At 40.2% G+C, this 18,310-nt stretch overlaps 1 protein-coding gene across 1 annotated transcript in view; it reads right to left on the minus strand.

Moving 5' to 3' along the window:
- LOC124182563 (zinc finger protein 648-like) overlaps positions 1-18,081 on the minus strand; it is a 34,989-nt gene extending 16,908 nt beyond the window's left edge. Inside the window, exon 1 of the mRNA XM_046570001.1 lies at positions 16,669-18,081. The gene's annotated coding sequence lies outside the window, so the exon portion shown is untranslated. The remainder of the gene's footprint in view (positions 1-16,668) is intronic.
- Positions 18,082-18,310: the final 229 nt, after the last annotated feature.

An 18,310-nucleotide genomic window follows, 5' to 3' on the forward strand; every position in this document is an offset into this window, starting at 1 on the left:
GTTACTTCTTTTAATTTAGTTTTCGTGTTTCTTCCCGTTCTCGATATTAAAAATGAATTATTACTCTCATTCTTCAATTCTTTCTTTTCGTATCAAGCCACCTACCTTCTTTTCATTTTGATCTCACATGCACGTTATACACGCGTCCTCTGTGCAATACATACGGTTTCACCTGTAACTTTTTTTTTATATTACATATGCGTACGGTGTATACTTGTGTATACCCACGATAATTATTTATCTCACAGGTATGATCATTATTATACCTGCAACTTTTCATACTAAACGTTGTCACTCGTTTCTCTCTCTCTTCATCTTACGCATACGCCTCGGCACGTACGAAATATAAACAGTAAAAAAGTAACTCTTAATCCCAAGAGACATTAAGCTAGCTCGGTTTCTTTTTCAGTGCAGTACAAGTTGAGGTGAAAAGGGGGAGCTCAGATCGCGGACTAAATTAACGTCCAGCGACCGTTAAACTTTATCATTAATTAACCAACCAATGACTCGTAGCTATACGTACAAATGTATATGTACGTAATATATATTCACCTGGATCGAGTGGTTATTTTACTTCCAGAGACGGAGCACCGTGCGTAGAGATGAATAGAGAGAGAAAGAGAGAGAGACAGAGGTGGGGGGGGGGGGGGGGGGGGGAGAGAAAAGTGAGGTTAAGGTGGATGGCATGTCAGCAACGTCCAGTGCAGCGCTAACTCCATAGCCACAAGATGAGCAGTCGGCTCGACTTGGCCTAGAAAACCGAAGCAAATATCCTGAACAAGTCGCGGTCTGCGCATACCAGGAGTAGACCTAATTACCAATTAGTGGCGGAGTTAAGATTTGTAATACCAGCGCTGCGAATGGCTTATTTAATATCGCTTGACAATAATTGATGCGCGTTATTTTGCCCTGAAAGAATGGATCGGCAAACCGATCGATCGATCGATCGATCGTTTGACCCACATGAATATAATAGGCAAGCCTTGGACCTGTAACCGATTCCCTGCGGAGCGACAATAAATCCCGCTTCTCTTTTCAAGAAAGAATAAGAGAAAGACTTGCAGGTCTTTCGCCCAACGAATGTTAATTCCGATTTTCTTCATAAGATGTGATCGGTTGGTGCGAAAAAAGAGAGAAAGAATGTGTCTAGATTTTTTACTCTTATTCCTTTATTCCTTGCCATTTACTTTGTCATTAGGTACGTTCTTGGTATCATAGAAACTCGGTTGTGCACTGCTCGGTCTTTCAGTATAATACGATATCCTGCACCATTCGATCCGTAATAACTGGACTGGTGATTGCTTTATGGTCTTTTACAAGAACAAGAAAAACAAAAGAAAGAACGAAAAGCTTGTTACAGGTTATTACAGCTGTCTCTAGTTTTTTGCCTTGTACATTTTAATATACGTGCCACCTTGTTCCGAGCTTTTACTTTTATTTTTTAACCTTATTTTTACCCTAGGTTAAAGAGTACCTGCCAAATTTTTCTAACGTGATTACGGCCGATTTATTTCGTATGCGAAAGAATAAAACAAGGATAAAAAAGAAAGACGGATAATAATAAATAAGAACAAAAAAAACGTCAAAGAAATGGAGGGAACTGATGGTGGCACTGCTAGTGAGCATCTGAATAAGAAGTACAAAATAAAATGAATTATACCGAATATACGTGAATTGTGTATAGAAACGTTGGGTGCATCTAAATTCGTGGTAGCATCCGTTTATCCCGATTGTTATACTACACCGCGTGATTTAACATGGAAAAAATGAGTGAAGAAGAGGAAATATGAAGAAAACAAACACGCGGGCGAGGACGCACACATACACACACACACACACACACACGCACACAAGTGCACGCTCGCATCAGTGGTTGAAAAGAACACTAAAAAAAGAATAAATAAATGAAACGAAAAAAATATTCAAGTCTTGTACATCGCATACGAAATGACGCGTGTGGTTCCCGGTGCAGTATAAACTCAAACCACCCGTCGCCGTCCATCTTACTTCTGGGGTACGTGCAAGAACGCGGGGTCTCTGTCTCTGCCGCATCGCGGAGTATGCAACATGTGTATACCCAGAATTGAAACAAGGGAGTTTTTTTCATTATTTTATGAAAATGGGGTTTTACCGTCCGTGTATCTGATTCTCGTCATCGCCATAGATCGAATGTTCGAAATCGATCGACAAAATAGGAGAAACGAAAGATCGTTAACAAAAAGCTCGAGTTCCAAAATCGTTGGATCGAATTCTCCGTTATAATAGAAGTAAAAAAAAAAAAAAAAAAATTTTTGGAGGGAAAGAGGTTGATTTGTGAAATCGTTTAGGAAATCATTTTGAAAGTTCTGAGAGAAATCGATATCAATTATCCGTCTGAAATCGATCCACGAGAAAGAATATGCAATCGTTACGGAATTTTTTCAAGAAACGTACAAGAAAATCGGCGACGAAATCGGAACGAAGATTTGGAAGGAAAAATCGGTAAGAAAATTCTGAGCATTGTTTGAAGAAAAGTAGAAACGCAGGCCATAAGATCGGTGAATAAATCTTTACGAGAAAGTTGCTGAATGAATTTGTGAAAATTGGAGCAATGAAAAAAGCAAATTTATTGATAAAATTAGTGAGAAAATTGGCAGGAGGAGTCAACAAATCTGAAATGACCGATGAAATTAATTGCAATGAAGACCGTCGGATAAATCGTGGAAAATAAACGAAAGCCGTGCGAAAAAAATTATGTTGAAAATAAATTTGATCAAGAATCGTTAAGTCGTCGCCCATTATTACAGCGAGGAAAAACAAGTCCGGGTAAGTACCTCTCATGCATATAAATACACCGCATGTGTAATAAATCCTGGTACATATCTCGATCAGAAATCGGTTCCTAGAAAATACAGGGGTACCTGTTACAACCGATATAACAAATACAGGAGACGACGACATATCGGTTTATCTCGTTTAATATACCTGCGCATGAGCGCATGATACAGACTGATTGTAGATTGTGGGATAGATCGGTACGCGACCGGTAGGAAAATATGCATACAAGTAGCGTGTGGCTGAGAGTAGCCCGTCTTAAGTAACAACAGCTGGAGAACAGAGCCAGAGGTATTAAAGGCAGGCTAAACTCTTAATTGTGCACAGGCGGCTGTGTGTGGTAGAATTCTTGGCAATCGGTACATTGGTTACCACTAATCACCCTCGATTGGGCAACTGTGTATGACAAGCGAATAGTGCACTAGACCTTATTCCATTTGAGAGTATGAGTTACGAGCTGCTACCGACACGGGACGATCGGTAACCCGGCCTCTCAGCCGTTAGACAATTGTGACGTCAGGTAAGGGCCCAGAATTTGAAATTGGACTTCCCGGTAAACTGCAGGAAGGCCGATTTTCAGTCTTTGCACGCAGTTTCTAGGTTAAAATCGCGTTCAAATCGTTCACGGCAATTAGTGCGGGAACAATGAATCGAGTATAATATCAATTATGCGTACCACTACACGCAACGCATGTATTTATCGGTGTATAACCGACCGATCGGCGCATTAGAGCTACGTCTAATAGGCATAGGCAGACCTCCTTTCAACGGGGCTTACCTCTACCTATTGTCAGTGAGCTATTATGCCGGCTTGGCATTATCTACCTGAGGTGAGCCGTAATTCGCCTCTGCCTGTGCGCACTCTTTTCTTCCGACTCACTCGCCTGTTTTTCTTCCCATTTATTCTATCAGTTTCAGGGTCACTGCAGAGCAATTTTTTCACAATTACTCTTGCGCTGTGGGTCTCCGATACAGTTGCGAAATTATTTTTGCTTTAAAATTGCGAAATTCAAAGTGACAAATATAATATCGTGGATGAAATTTTGCAATGTCCGTTAATTATTAAGAAAGCTTGAATTTTTTTAATCTTCATTAGGCCAGTTGACTTAATGAACCTGTGATACGAGTGTCGCGTTTCTGAGACTGCATTCCAGAACTAATCGTTTTTCTATATTTGAGTTGGCTATTTTTTTATTTTTATAATTATCTGACAGCTGAATCATATTTTTATGAATGTGCGATTTCGATACTCAATTTATAGAAGAATTCAAATAGAAATCGGTTGAAAGTTTCCAAAGCAAAGAAACGATATAACGGAAAATGGAAACCAGAACAAATTGAAGACCTGATTATCTCGGGTGTATTCCTAAAAAATTCGGATCTGTTGCTAAAAACCGAAAAAAGCTTACCTACATGCATACAAATTTGAATGTGAAGCGATCAGGTTATCGCCGGGCGGTTTCTTTTTCTGTTTCTTTCCTCCGCCGATTACGGTCTCGATGAACATATGGACAGCGATTTAAATCGCAACACCATCAAGACACGAAGTTAAAAACCGAGAAATCCAACTGCATGCGAAGCCTGATATATACATATACACACGCGCAAAGACGCGCATGCCATCGTCCACGAGGACGCGCGAGTATAGAGGCAATTTCTCTGAAGAGAAATCTGTTTTGAGATATAAACGACGAAATGGCCAAATCCACGGGCATGTATCTAGAAAATATGCTATACAGCCATCGCAGCAAACATGTTAATACGTGCAATATAAATATACGAACAACGCGTAAGCGTACACCTATGTGTATACGTACGTATGATATGCTCGAATCGAGACGGATAAAACCTCCAACGTATGATGTAATTAATTATTGTAAGCGTATGCCCGAGTTTAAAACATCGCTACGTGCAGCTTCAGTATCAAGAATAAATTTTTAATTAAAAATAAATATATGTGAGACAATTGGACACACGGTCGTGTAATCAAGGCGAGAATGCGATTCAAATACATTATACATTATACGTGTATACGCTACGCAATTATGTCAGTGGTTATATATCTTTTTATCTATACATAGATAGGTACTCATGCAATATAATCGGTGTATTGAAATTGGTTTTCAATATTTTTACCCGCACTTTATCACCCATGGAATGACTCAAAGTCGAATAAATTGGAATAACACGCCTAGTGGAAAGAACGTTCAAGCTCATTTAACGTTCATAATTCAAGACTAAGGCACTGGTTTGAAAACCGTCCAAAGATCAACTGCGATTTTTCATCGGTTGCGAAAAAACCACCGCAATTTTTAATTTCTAATCGGACATACATTTGACGATTATTTGACATCGTGTATGAATACGCGCTTAAATTATATATATTGCGAAAGATTTTACGATCGGAGCTCACCGGTAGTTTCTTTCGTGTGAGTTTGGAAGCAAGTGTGTATTTTTCTAATTATCTAGTCTGACGAGACGCGAGGTAGCCCTAGGTGAGCACACATGTGTATATAGATATATCAAACTGACAATAGCACCGCAGCGACAGTTTCGGATCGACAAAAATATCGCTTGTACCTAGTTCTAGTGTCTCTGTCTGCGTGTGTAAAACCTGAAGCCTAGAGGCGTTTATTTTGCAATTCCCAGTAGAAATCTCAAGTTGAGTCAGTCAGTCCCTCCCGCTGTGACTGACCGATCGTTGCGCCCCGCTGCGGCTGAATTTTTGGAGTACCGATCGCGCGAATCGGAAGGAAGAAAGAGGATATGGAATCCAGTTATTGAATCAATTCTTTGAAGGATCGCTTACTTTGACTCTACAATTCGATCCTATTCTTATTGCAGGACTTGAAGTAGTTTCGTAGCTCGAGTAATATGGCGTAAAAACTGGGTTAAAAGCTGATCGTTTTACCTAAAACACAGGAATATAAAGTGACGGAAAACTTCTTCCATGTAATTCAACTTCTGTTCAGTTACGTTGAGTTATTACCGAGTGACACGTGCGTTTTAGATTAACTTTTACAATAAAACACGACTCGGTTGGTGTGGTATATTTCTTGCCACCAGATGGCATCTTTCGATTTTTTTTTGATCCCAACTCTCTTACATCGATTTCAGCTGACCCAGTTCGCAAGACGAATTAGTTCTCTACTTCGATCCTCTATCCTTGCTCTCTCTTCTCATTGTGCAAAAACTTCGCAGTAAATTAAACATCCCGTAACGCTGGTGCATTGGGTCCTGGCCGAGGCCACCGTGCAGCGAGTGGTCGGAATGACCAGGAACAGCGTCAGTCACGTATGTATAATAATCCTTGGGACAGTCCGCGGGCAGTCAATCATCCGGTCCACCTCCTTCGAAATATTGGAGGCTGGATAGTCCTTGCCATTCGCAGTTGATCGGTATGGGAACAAAAAAGTATAGGAAAATAGAAGAGAAGAAGGTAAAAAGGTGGATAAAAATCCGAACCTTTTTTGCTCTAACGCCGATCGGCTGCTGTCCGCCTCATCCGGTAAAAACAATTCCCTCAGTGTCAGTCGGGCCACTCGAGTCCTCGACACTATCATTGTCACTCGGTGACCTCGCACATCCACCATGGCCACTCGCGCATTAGTCGCGGAAGAGCAAGACTCGCCCGGTCAATAATTGGACTAGATACACAATTTACTGTGTATGGTAACGGAAATTTTTTCACCTCCGTATCCAACTGCCGATTTCCTTCTTTCTCTCTTTCTCTGTTTGAATGATTTTATCACCATCAAAATACTTCAAGCCACGGATCACTGTGTTTAACACTGACATTCGAAACGAAAATCAAATGAAATGAAATCCGGTTACCGATTTCTGTTTTTAACGATCCTGTCACTCTGCACGGCCAAAGAAATTATTCTGTATATTATGTCAAGCCCAAAGAACAGTCTTACAATTAAGCTTGATTATTTTATTTATTTCACAGAGAAAACTTTAAACTCAATCATTAACGGTTACTAGTTTTTTTCTCTCCATTGTAGATTATAAATCGGTCGAGAAAAATTTTTGCTCATCGTTACCAAGATAGAGCTAAACCGTGAAGAAAACGATTTTTGTTCGATCAATCGAAAAAAAAGAACTCAAATCGTGACCGGTTTCTGGATACCGATTTATGATTTCGATCGTCCGTAGATTATTTTACGTACCTCAAAGAAAACTGTCGAAAGACACTAAATAAAAAGAAACAAACATCATTACCGATTTTCTACCGATCTATAGTGTCAAACACAAAAGTAGTACATAAACTCAACTCGTGACCGGTTTTTTGATCCAATTCATCGTTTCGACCGTGTAACGCATTTTTGAGAAAACTAATCTGTACGGAAACGAATCAGAAGTAATAATAAACTCTTTTAATACCGATCTATATTTTTAAATACAGAATATCAGTTTAAAAATAAGGAAAAGTGTTTGCAGGGATTGGGTTTCCGAATAGTTGGACCCCGTTATATTTTGAAACAGCATTACCGAGTTGGCAATCTGTTACGTCTTGATAGTCGAGGAGCCTCGAGCCTGGGGAACCGATCGGATTGAGTTGGTTGGCACGGCTGCTGGCTCGGCGACTCGACTCGCGCTGAACAACGCGTTAAGGTATAACCTATTTACTTAATAACCGACAGAACGATACTAGGCACAGCTTAGGTCCGAATATTGCGCAAGGCGGCAAGTCCGCCTACATAGCCCCGAGCTGTCATGATTCTTGCATGGGTCTTAAGTCTCAACGGGCGTTACGAGACGCTCGTACCTATAGATCCTGAGGCCCGTCGTATACCTTTACGTGCAATAATGTAATGTACTATGGGTGCCTGGGTGTATAAGTACATACATTACCCGTACACTTAGGGATGTACATAGTTGCCTAGATTTGCCGGTATGTCTTCATACACACATATGTATATATATATATACATCATGCTGTGTGCACATGAATTCGATTGCGTTATTAAGCAGCTGAATCCAGTTTTACATGTATAATTTATATATAAATATATAAATATATATATATATATATATATATAGTATATACGTATATATGTATACATACTCAGTTGTCAAAAACGTTTGTTTCAAAGTTTAGTTTTAGAATTGGTTATGGTGAAAATTAATTTTCAAACTTATCGAATATCCGTTAGTGCACGCCATTTAGAATAGTTGTGCAGTTAGAAACCAGATCGGTGACGATAAAACAACTGGGAAACAGTTTGGACTACGGTACGAAAAAAAAAAATCAAAGAAAACCAATCGTTATTAAAAGACATTAAGAAAAATCGTTCGAAGGACAAATATCGTCGTCATCGAATCATCGTTTTTTTTTTTTTTTTTCAATCACAAATGCTCAGTTTATCACGACAAATCAGTCATTCGAGTCTTTTCCTGTTTAGTCTATCGTGGAATGAAACTGGATCGTTTCATATCCATTTTTTATCTGGTGCAAAATTGTACACCGTAGCCATTAACGCCTCTCGAGGGTTCACGCGCCTCTTTGCACGCAAAAAACATTGTATATGAAAATGCGCGCACACACACACACACACACATGCTGGCAGTGACATCACCGCGAGATGTCTTTAGTCGTTATATTGGCAAGCACTTATACTTATGATACCTGTAGATATGATTAGCGTATAGCATATACAAGTAATGCTGCCAAGTATACGTATATATGTGTATCTTTACATATATGCAGACTATGCACGATGACTTTACACATAACCATATGGTTATTATGCCTCGTTCTGCAGTCATTGAGTAGCTCTTTTGCAATAAATTGTGCATCTGGAATTCGTCTTCCCTTTCTTCTTTCCTTCTCCTTTTCGGTATACGTTTAAACATAACATTATAATATTATCATCGGAATTTATTTATTATGCCTAATCTAGACTCGTGTTTACTGAAAATCCGTATAAATATATACGTGTATTATTTATCTGTATTGTACGTAATTCTATGTTTATGTCTCTTATATACAATGCGAGAAAATGACGAACGCATGGTTAAAAAACCTACATCAGGATATAAAAAAGTCTCTTAAATGCGACTCAAATTCGCGCATACATTGTACGCATTTATAATCTGTTAATGTGTTTCTGTGAAATATGATTGATTAGCGCAGCGGTAAAGAAGAGTAACGAAAGAGGAAAAAAAATTGAAAAAACAATTAACGCTTGTGTAACTTGAACCGTCTGTGTGAAAACCAAATTCTTTTTATACGTGACTTGAAGACACACAGAAGGATAGAGAAATGTAATCGAAAAAACTAGAAAAAAAATCGAAAGACCGGCATGCTGGATAAGTATGTTGAATAGCAACTTGTCTTTTTTTTTGTTATATATACGGCACATCCTATTCATAGTTCATAATACACAAAACTCTTCGCAGTGTCATCAACCATAATAAAAATGCAAAAATGGTCTGTACCGATCTGAAAAAAAATCCGTTCATTCTCTTTGCCTGCAAGATTCAAAACAAACGCGAATGGGTAATTTTACATTGTCAAGAAACGTTCCGCGCAAAAATTTTTAAACAACGAATATATATACCTAAAAAATTTACGAAAATTTAAAGTTTTTTTCAACGTGATGAAAAAAGGAAAAGCAAGACATACGTCGAATCACACTCGCCGAGAGAGCAGCGATCTCAAATTTGATTGAAACGAGAAAGAGAAAAGAACGGTATTAATTAAATGGTCCCGATGCATTTCACAAACATATCAAACCTGTTTGATTTTTTCGTTTATACAGAGTGAAGTTTTGATAGGTTGGCAACATTTTTATTTGCCGAAGAGTACGCGACGTGTCGAATCTTGATCAGTTTATTGTTAGTCGTTTTCAGGCATTGTTACGATGGATGTATACTATCTTACACAGTTTTTACAGACTCTTATGGGTTTCAATATTAAACATGCCTGTTGTTTTTATGTATAAACCCCACTCTACGCGTGTAATCTGTACAACACACTAGCGCTACTTGATTTTCAACTTTTCGAGGCCAAGCTTGGCTCCCGGCTCGCGCACAGCTACCCCAATGCCCTAAGGGCTTTTTATGCGCGCTACTCCAAGCTCCGTGAGCCTTCGTAATTCTTCGATCGCAACGCCGCGTTGCCAAGGCTTCCGTAAACCCGAAACCGCGCGCATGCCTGTTAAAATACATATATTACGCTACATCGGTGATTAGCAATTTTGCAATAATAAACACCGGAGTGTCTCAATTTTTCTTTACCTGCAGATCAAAAACCTACGCAATGTTTCAACTGTTCTAGTTTTTTTTTTATTTTTTTTTTTTTTTTTTTGTCTTTCTCGACACTCGTTGATTTATATCCCGCGTGTTATTCGTTTGCACGGTGAGCACTGAACCCTGACTCGGCGCGTACATACCTGCGTTTTATATACTTGTATGTACCTGAGGATCTTGGCGAACATGGTCATTTGATATCCGCGTCGAAGTTTGAACGCGCATCTCAAATTCCCTTCACAGAAAGTAGAGACACTTGTATATACATATGACATATACACACACACACACGTATATACGGGTACATAATGGGGTTGGGTTAGTTGCTGGCTGCAGAGAAGGTTGAGGTACAAGAAGGCGCTACATGATAACCGGAGAAAAGAAAGTGTGTAAGCATATATATATAATATATATATATATATGTATGTGTGAATCATATATTTACGTATGCACCGACATAAGTATTGTCAATGTAACAAGGTAAGAAGACGTTTTTTAAAAAAAAAACGATTGCCGAAAAAACTTGGAGATAAAAGTTAAAAATCGAGATAAGTACGCATGTATATTGTAACGCAAGAATACGGCCGATGAAACCAGATAAAAAGTTGAGCAAAAAACCAAAAAATAAGAATGAATGAACAAAAAAGTACACATATACACATCGAAACAGGTGCAGGTGACCCGTTGGTGCCGATCGTTTTATACCTGGGCTGCAACCTAAATACCACGGGTTTCCGTATATCCGTAATTTGACATACTTGCCCGGCAGCTTCGTAAAGTCAACGCCGTTTTAATCCGAGATAGGAACTCCGGTTAAGAAGGAAAAAGAAAAAGGAGAAGAAGAAGAAGGAGAAGAAGAAGAAGAAGAAGAGAAAACGGAAGAGGAAGAATAACAGAAAAACGAAGAAAAGGAAACAAAATGTCTTGCTTCACCGTTCAAGACTCTTTTAATAAAGAGGAACGAAGACGGTTTCGCAATATGATCGATCAGTCGAGGTAGCGTCGATAAAATCGAGTATCAGTGTTACCGACGAAGGACGGTAAAGCAGAACGATACCGATGTATCGAAACCGGATAAATTTGCTATGATCCGTATTTCTGGCGTTATGTGCGTGCATTTTCAGGTGCGTGAGGATCGATGTTCGTGTTTACGGCCAGACTGGGTCAGGACACTCAGCCCTTGGCCAGCTATCCACAGATCCCGGTGTGAGTGACGTGCGGCAGACACTCGAGTCGTGGCTGCTGCTGGGTTGCGCTGTTCCTAGATCGTCTAACTAATCGTGCGCTAGCTGACTGGCCGGCTAGTTGAAAATCCCTCTAGGATTTCTCTCGGCGTTACTCTTGCTGCCGGGCATCAACGTCAGACCTGTTTTGCCACGGTGTAATATAAATATATATATATATATATATATATATATATATATATGCGTGCATGTACACCTACGTACGTAAGGAATGGCTATGCGTGTGTTTATACCAGTATGTAATAAATACATACAGACGTACAACGACCGCGTCTTTGGTTTAGGGATATTACTCCTTATCGCTGGCTTGAGTATATGACGAGGAATCTGCTTAAATTTGTGTGATTTGAATATCGGATACTGATTTCATGAATATTCTGTTACTTGAGCTAGTTGCACGAAATTCTGTTGGAGCAGTTACATCGAGACTAGTCACTAATCGATCGATATATGTACAGTTTAAGTTCGGCTGGGAGTTATGCGTCGGTTCGGAAAAAGTTTTACTGTTATCTGCAATGGATATAGTTATCCCAAAATACCAGTCTTCTACTGGAATACATTAATAGCTGATTAACAAGGTGATTTTCTGAAAAATGTGGGATTCTGCTTCGGTATATTCGGTATGGAAATCAGTTTGGATTAGTCACTTTTATTCAAATCGTGGCAATAGTTGCTTCACTGTAATCGTTGAAAAACGACTTCAGGGAGTGGAGTTGAAATTATTTAGTACTCGAAATTAGTCGTTGGAACAAAGTATACCGATTATAATGATGGAAATAGTAGTTTTTTTGTCTTAAGACTTGAGAATCAGTCGTTGAAAAAAGTTCTGCGACTATGCCGGACAAAATTCAAATAATTCACCCTTTGAATATTGAAGATTATTGTAGTTTCGTGAACTAATCGTTCAAGTACTTGTCGATGTATCGACTAGTATCTAAAATCTCGTTTCCGAGATAGAAATAGTAGTTGTTAAATGGTAAGCATAACGGTCTTTACAGTTGCTATTTTCTTGCCTCGGCTTCTAATCCCAGATCCCGAGCAATTTGTGTTCGCTCCTGTAAAAGCTTCGGTACGCTATTTCGTCATAAAATATAGGAAAACTGGATACAGATCCCGAGGCAACTATAAGCGTTTGTCCACCTCTACTCGCCTCAGTTTCCGTAAATAGAGATAAAATCGTTTTGAAGAATCGTATCCACGGTCTGGATCGTAAAACGCAATAACGTAAAGAATCAGAGGAATAATAAATTGCGGAAAAAACGTGGAGAGGGGGGAGCGAAAAGACACAAGACAAATTGTTCCGTATATATAGGATCACAGTATAACTTTGTCTCCAGGTGTACGAGTACCGAACCATGGAACGTACCGACCATTTTCCTCGCCAGGATAATAATCCGCATAATACAATATACGCCACAACGCACACTATGCGGTATTATAATTGTACTGTGAACATCTTGTGTGCAATACTTATTGTTAGACTAGCTGAGCTATAAAACGTCCTGCCTATCGAGCAACCTCGAATAAACATTTGTTTTCAGGACGTGGCATCGCCTGCGTAGTATGTTTTTGCCGAGATTTTCCTAGTGTATGCTGAATATACTCTCAAGCACTTATAATACGCACATGCATGTGACACACACAACATGTATACATATGCATATATACATTTATATGTATATACCAGTTGGCTGCTTGCCGAGAACAGAAAATAGCAGGAAGTTGGTTGGTCGGTCGGCAGGTTGGTTTGGTTCAGCCGACGGATCCCGGCCAAAACAAAAGAAAGCTCCGAAATGAGAAAGATATGCATCTTTATGCGTATGTACGTGTATGTTCGCATGTATACGTATGCACAAGGCGTGGGAGAGACACACTCGGTGTATGAATAATACTATTGTACGAGTATGAATATCTGTATACATATTGTGCGTGTGATTATATCATTTATCCCAACGCAACAGCCTCGCTTTGTAAATGAGGTTTGTATTATACGCTGTATACGTAAATTCGGATTATATGTACGGTACTACTTATCGCAATTAAGAATATTGCACCTTGTAGTCCGGGAGAGATGCAAGCAGTTTCCTTTACGCACGATCACGGAATCTTTATTCCACTTTTAATAAAGATAAATGAAAATTTGTAGAGAAATTTAAAAAAAACGAAGGACTATTTCAGAAAAGTAAGCTCAAAGCAGTAACACTGCGGTGAGAAGTTTATGCAATGTCCAGTAAAGTAACGAAAGCTTGATCGTTAGAGACAGGGGATGAGATAAAAGACGCAAAACGGTATCTTTTAGTAATTTTTAGAATTCGGTAACATCCAAGAAAGAATGAATATCCGGTGGGAAGAAAAGTGAAATCAAATGAAGGCTTCTGCACGGTAAACGTTGGATTCCTACCTGTTTAAATAATAACATAAATTCGAAAGAAAATTCATAACTTACAGACATACAAAAATAGACACCAGATATCGACAATATAGTTGATAAATAGTTGTGAATAAAAAAGTGATAAGGTAAATAAAAAAAACGTGATTCTCGAAAACCGGCATAGATAGATTTCAAAAACTGAAGAAAACAATCATAACTGTACCTGCTAATCAACGAGTCATGATATAAATCAGAAGATAAATGTGATTTATATAGTTACGATTACCAGAGAACAAAAATTGATCGAAAATAAACTAATCTATGCGTTCGTAGCTTGATTGCAAAAGTCACAATTGGTAGAAATTGAATAGAGAAATTTTTTAACAACCAAACACAAGTATCATAAAAGTGTTTACTAATGAAAATGAAGAAATCACACGAAGAACAGGACACCGTGGGTATCGTAAAGGGACAGAAATGAGTATCCAACTAATTACAAGATGAATACCGAGTACAGTATCGCTCGAGGATCGAGTTGAGCAGCCAGTCCGGCGGTCTAGTCGTAGTCAGTTGCCATCTTTTTCCGTTTTCGCAACAGCTCTCCGCGTATATAACGCGCGTATACCGACGATTATATATTTATGCGTATGTACCTAATTACGTGAATGTATGTATACATAGTTATCGGGCTGCATCTCGAACCTGTAACGTATAAGCCATTCGTCCGTGTCTGTGGAGCACAGTTTTATGCTAGACGAGACGCACACTGTCTGACATTTAGTCGTGTGTGGGTCGCTGACGGTGGGACAGGTTCTCTCGTGTAGCCAGATGCAGGATACTTTGACATTTGCCGGGTCGGATCCAGCAGCCAGCCAACTCAATAAGCAGCTGGGACCTGAAGAACCTGGCGAACCGAACGAAACGCCGCTTCCCCAACAGCGACTATCCGAGAACAATAAATGGCAGAAAAGAAGGCAACGAAAAGACAGAGAATAACGGCACAGATTGGCCGGATAGTGATCATAGAAGACAGACAAGAGCTGAATTGCAAACTTGAATCGTGCGAAAGATAATTCAAATTTTTATCGGCAGAAAGACCGTCGAATTAACGGAACTGTTGGGATCAGTTTCAACTAGGAACGAGAGAAACAGAAAAATAACGACTGTATCAAAATACGCGACGTATCACGTATCCTGTAACTACCAATCTACGATATACGTGCATGTGTAGCGTTCGAATGACGAACGAAGCGAACGCGTTGTTCGAGGTGCGTGACCGACCTCGAACGACTCTCTGCAGTATGGATAGGATAGGATAGGATAGTGCAGAAAGACACACACGACGTTAATTAACCTACTACATCGCCTTCGATAGTCCAGCGTCATCGTGGTCGTCGTCTTATTACACATGTGAACACAAATAACACCCGGTTTGTCAGAATTGCACTTTCACCGCGTTCACAATTATCCGATATACGTGTTTATGCGACGCTCTGACACTGGCTGACAGGTCTTCTTCGACGAATCAAATTTTCGATACTTCCATCGAGTTCCTTCCGACAATCCAAGACAGAAGTTCCTTTGCCAAAACCTCGGGGGAACCGCGGTTCGTGAGTTACACAACATTTGCCGTGGACCAATCACAGGCCTACCCGGAATAGCAGACTACACCGTACGAACGCTCTGATTGGACAATCTTTAAGCCTTTGTTACTGGAAAACCGTGCCTCCCTCGATTCTCGAGCAAAGAGACTTTCGTCTCAGTTTTTTGCCAGGAATCTACCCTCTGGGTCAGTACGACACGCAAATATTTCAATCACAGTCACCCGAAAGTGAGAATTGCAATAATACCATGTGAATCAAAGAACAACCGGACATTTTGCTTCTCTTTCTTCTTTCCTTTCTCTAGTTTCGTACAGGTGTGATCTCCATATTGCGTATTTAGGTACACATTTACTGGGCCGGAGCTAAGAAAATTCCTGATATGTAAATTACACCGCGCAACAAGTTGCACACACACACGTGTTCACACATGTATACGGATACCTGTTGTAGGGTGCCTGTGATTTTGTTATTAATTACCGCTGCACAGCTGAAGTGTGTCTATGGACTTCTGGACACAAGGAATTTAAGCCAATTATATTTATGCCCCTTGCACGCGAGTCGTTGCCCGCCGGCCCACTGTTGGACCATTTTCCCCATACGTTTCTACAAATGTGATATACACGCATGCGGCACAACGTTGTAATTTTAACTTAATTAGAAGAAAACAAATTTATGAAATTTCAAAGGGAAAAAATGAAAACGGCAAATTCGACTGGAATTTGGAGTATGCGTAACTGGTTCATGGAACTGGTAGCGATTAATTTAAAAATCTATTCATTGCAGAGGATAAAATCGGCAAGTTACTTATAGTTGGAGGATGTCGATGAGTCCGGAAATCTTTAGCATTATCGGTCAAACGAATCATCGTCTCGGAGACAATTTTGTTGCCGTATTACGTATAGAATCTAACTAGACGCAACACGGTTTGAACAATTCAAAAAACGGCTTCTGACAGAGTAAAAGAGTTCTTTCACACTTTCTCCATCCAGATTTCAATCGAAATAGTGTACTTCTTGTCTGGTGAATTTCAAATCTGGTGAGGATGATGAATGGTTGGTAGATTAGTAGATTGATATAAAAACAACTACAATTTAACCAATAAAAAATTATGCAGTTTGGTAGGGAAAACGACTTTCGTTGCCGAAGGCGTCTTTTAAGAGTGGAAATCGAAGGGTAATTCTGGAACCGGATGTCATTGGGAATACCTTGCTGATGTACATCCTGTTTGTTCGGTAAATCACCTGTGCACGCAGCGCCTGTATAAGTTATTCGGTGTCTAAAATGAACAAATATACAACCGTTTTAAAAAGTTCACATCAATCGCCATCGCCTAACTAATTTACCACGATGTGGAATATGGGTTAAGGGGTAAACCAACCTTAAAAACCGGTTGATGATATCAGAACCATCAGCGCAGAGTGTAGGAGAGAGAGAGAGAGAGAGAGAAGACGACGAGGTGGAGAAGTAGGGGGCGTTGCTGCGGCGTTGAAGCAACGCGATGCTGAGAAGAGTCGAAGAAGTCAAAGCCGGCTGGCGTCCGTTCCGGTTGTAAAACACTTCCACGGTTTCTCGTACTTCGATTCGTCCCGCAGGGTGTCGTCTCCAGAATAGCAGAGTGAATCTTTGGTTTTAGGACACAATCTGCTGTCCGATCAGCAGGCACCAAAAACGTCCGCGCAGACCAGAAGGCTGGAAGTGCGTCCAGCTGGCAATCCCAACGAAAACAGTAACGAGCCACTACTTCCAAGGAACATGGCAAATCTGTGACGAAAATTGCGGAGGAAACACGCGGCGCACTTTTCTCTCGCGAGGTGTGAAAAATTGCGAAGAAGTATAAAAAGGAGAATGTGAATAGAAGAATTGAAAATGAGTGATCAGCTTCAGCTATAAATCACGATCATCCCGATCAACGTTTTCGATTACGTTCCCCCGTGTATTAGAATCTCGGTGCGAACGAGAAGACGTACCAAACACTTTCCACATGACTGCTCTCTGCAGCTCGGACACCGATTTCTTACTTTATTGACGATTTTTTATTTTTTTATTTTTATTTTTTTCCACACTCTCAAGGATTATAACCGATTATTTTCATCACCGCACTTGATTTACCGCGCTCAACGAAACCGGTAGTTCACAGTCCGCAGAAAAACGTCACTGTATGGTGTTCGACGGTAACCGCAGTGGTTGTTTTCTATTATTTTAAGTACTTTGAGTATGCAGCAATTACTTGATCGGTGAAATATCCTGTTCGGCATAAACCGGTCGCTTTAACGGATTATAAAATTGTTATTATAAATACTTGTGTAAAGCGCAGTCAATATTCTCGTCGAGCTGCTATAATTCGACAATTAACTACCTGATCAATCACACGGTACACACTTGAACATAGCGACGATTAATCGGTATAATAACATTATAATATGCCCACGAATCCGTAACAACACCTGTATCATATACGTATCACAAGAGGAAAAAGAATAGAAAATAACGTTGCACGTATGTTTGAATTACGAAAAACGCACATCACGAGGCACAACGACGATGCGTATGTATTTTACGTACGTGACACTGAAAACAGACGAAGGGGGATGATTCAGGCACAGAACTAACTGTTCGGGGTTTTCGGAACGATTATAATTTCAGTGACAACCGCTTTGGGTCCGGGTCCGCGTCGGAGGCCGTCGGCCACGAGAGTGCCAGCCGGTCGGGGGCCTCATCGAAGACAAAGTTGACTCCGCTAACCGACGACCGTTGCTCGGCAAACGCGAGAGTGTGGAGGTGCGTAAGGCCCTCGACGACGAACCGAAGTGTACCGCTGCCTATACTCCGCTCGCAATAACGTTTAACGTGGGCCCCACCGCTGGCCCAAGACGCGTACTGTACCTACCATCGTTCTCTGTGTGCAAGGTAGGTTCGTGAGCTGGTGGTTAGGTAGGTAGGTTGGTATTTCGCCTCAGGGCGCCTCCGAAGCGTAGCGGTACTTCTTTCGGCCCCACCGCTGACATGACGCCTTTTACCAC

This window comes from Neodiprion fabricii, chromosome 5, assembly GCF_021155785.1.
Source record: "Neodiprion fabricii isolate iyNeoFabr1 chromosome 5, iyNeoFabr1.1, whole genome shotgun sequence".
In the NCBI taxonomy this organism is placed as follows: Eukaryota; Metazoa; Arthropoda; class Insecta; order Hymenoptera; family Diprionidae; genus Neodiprion; species Neodiprion fabricii.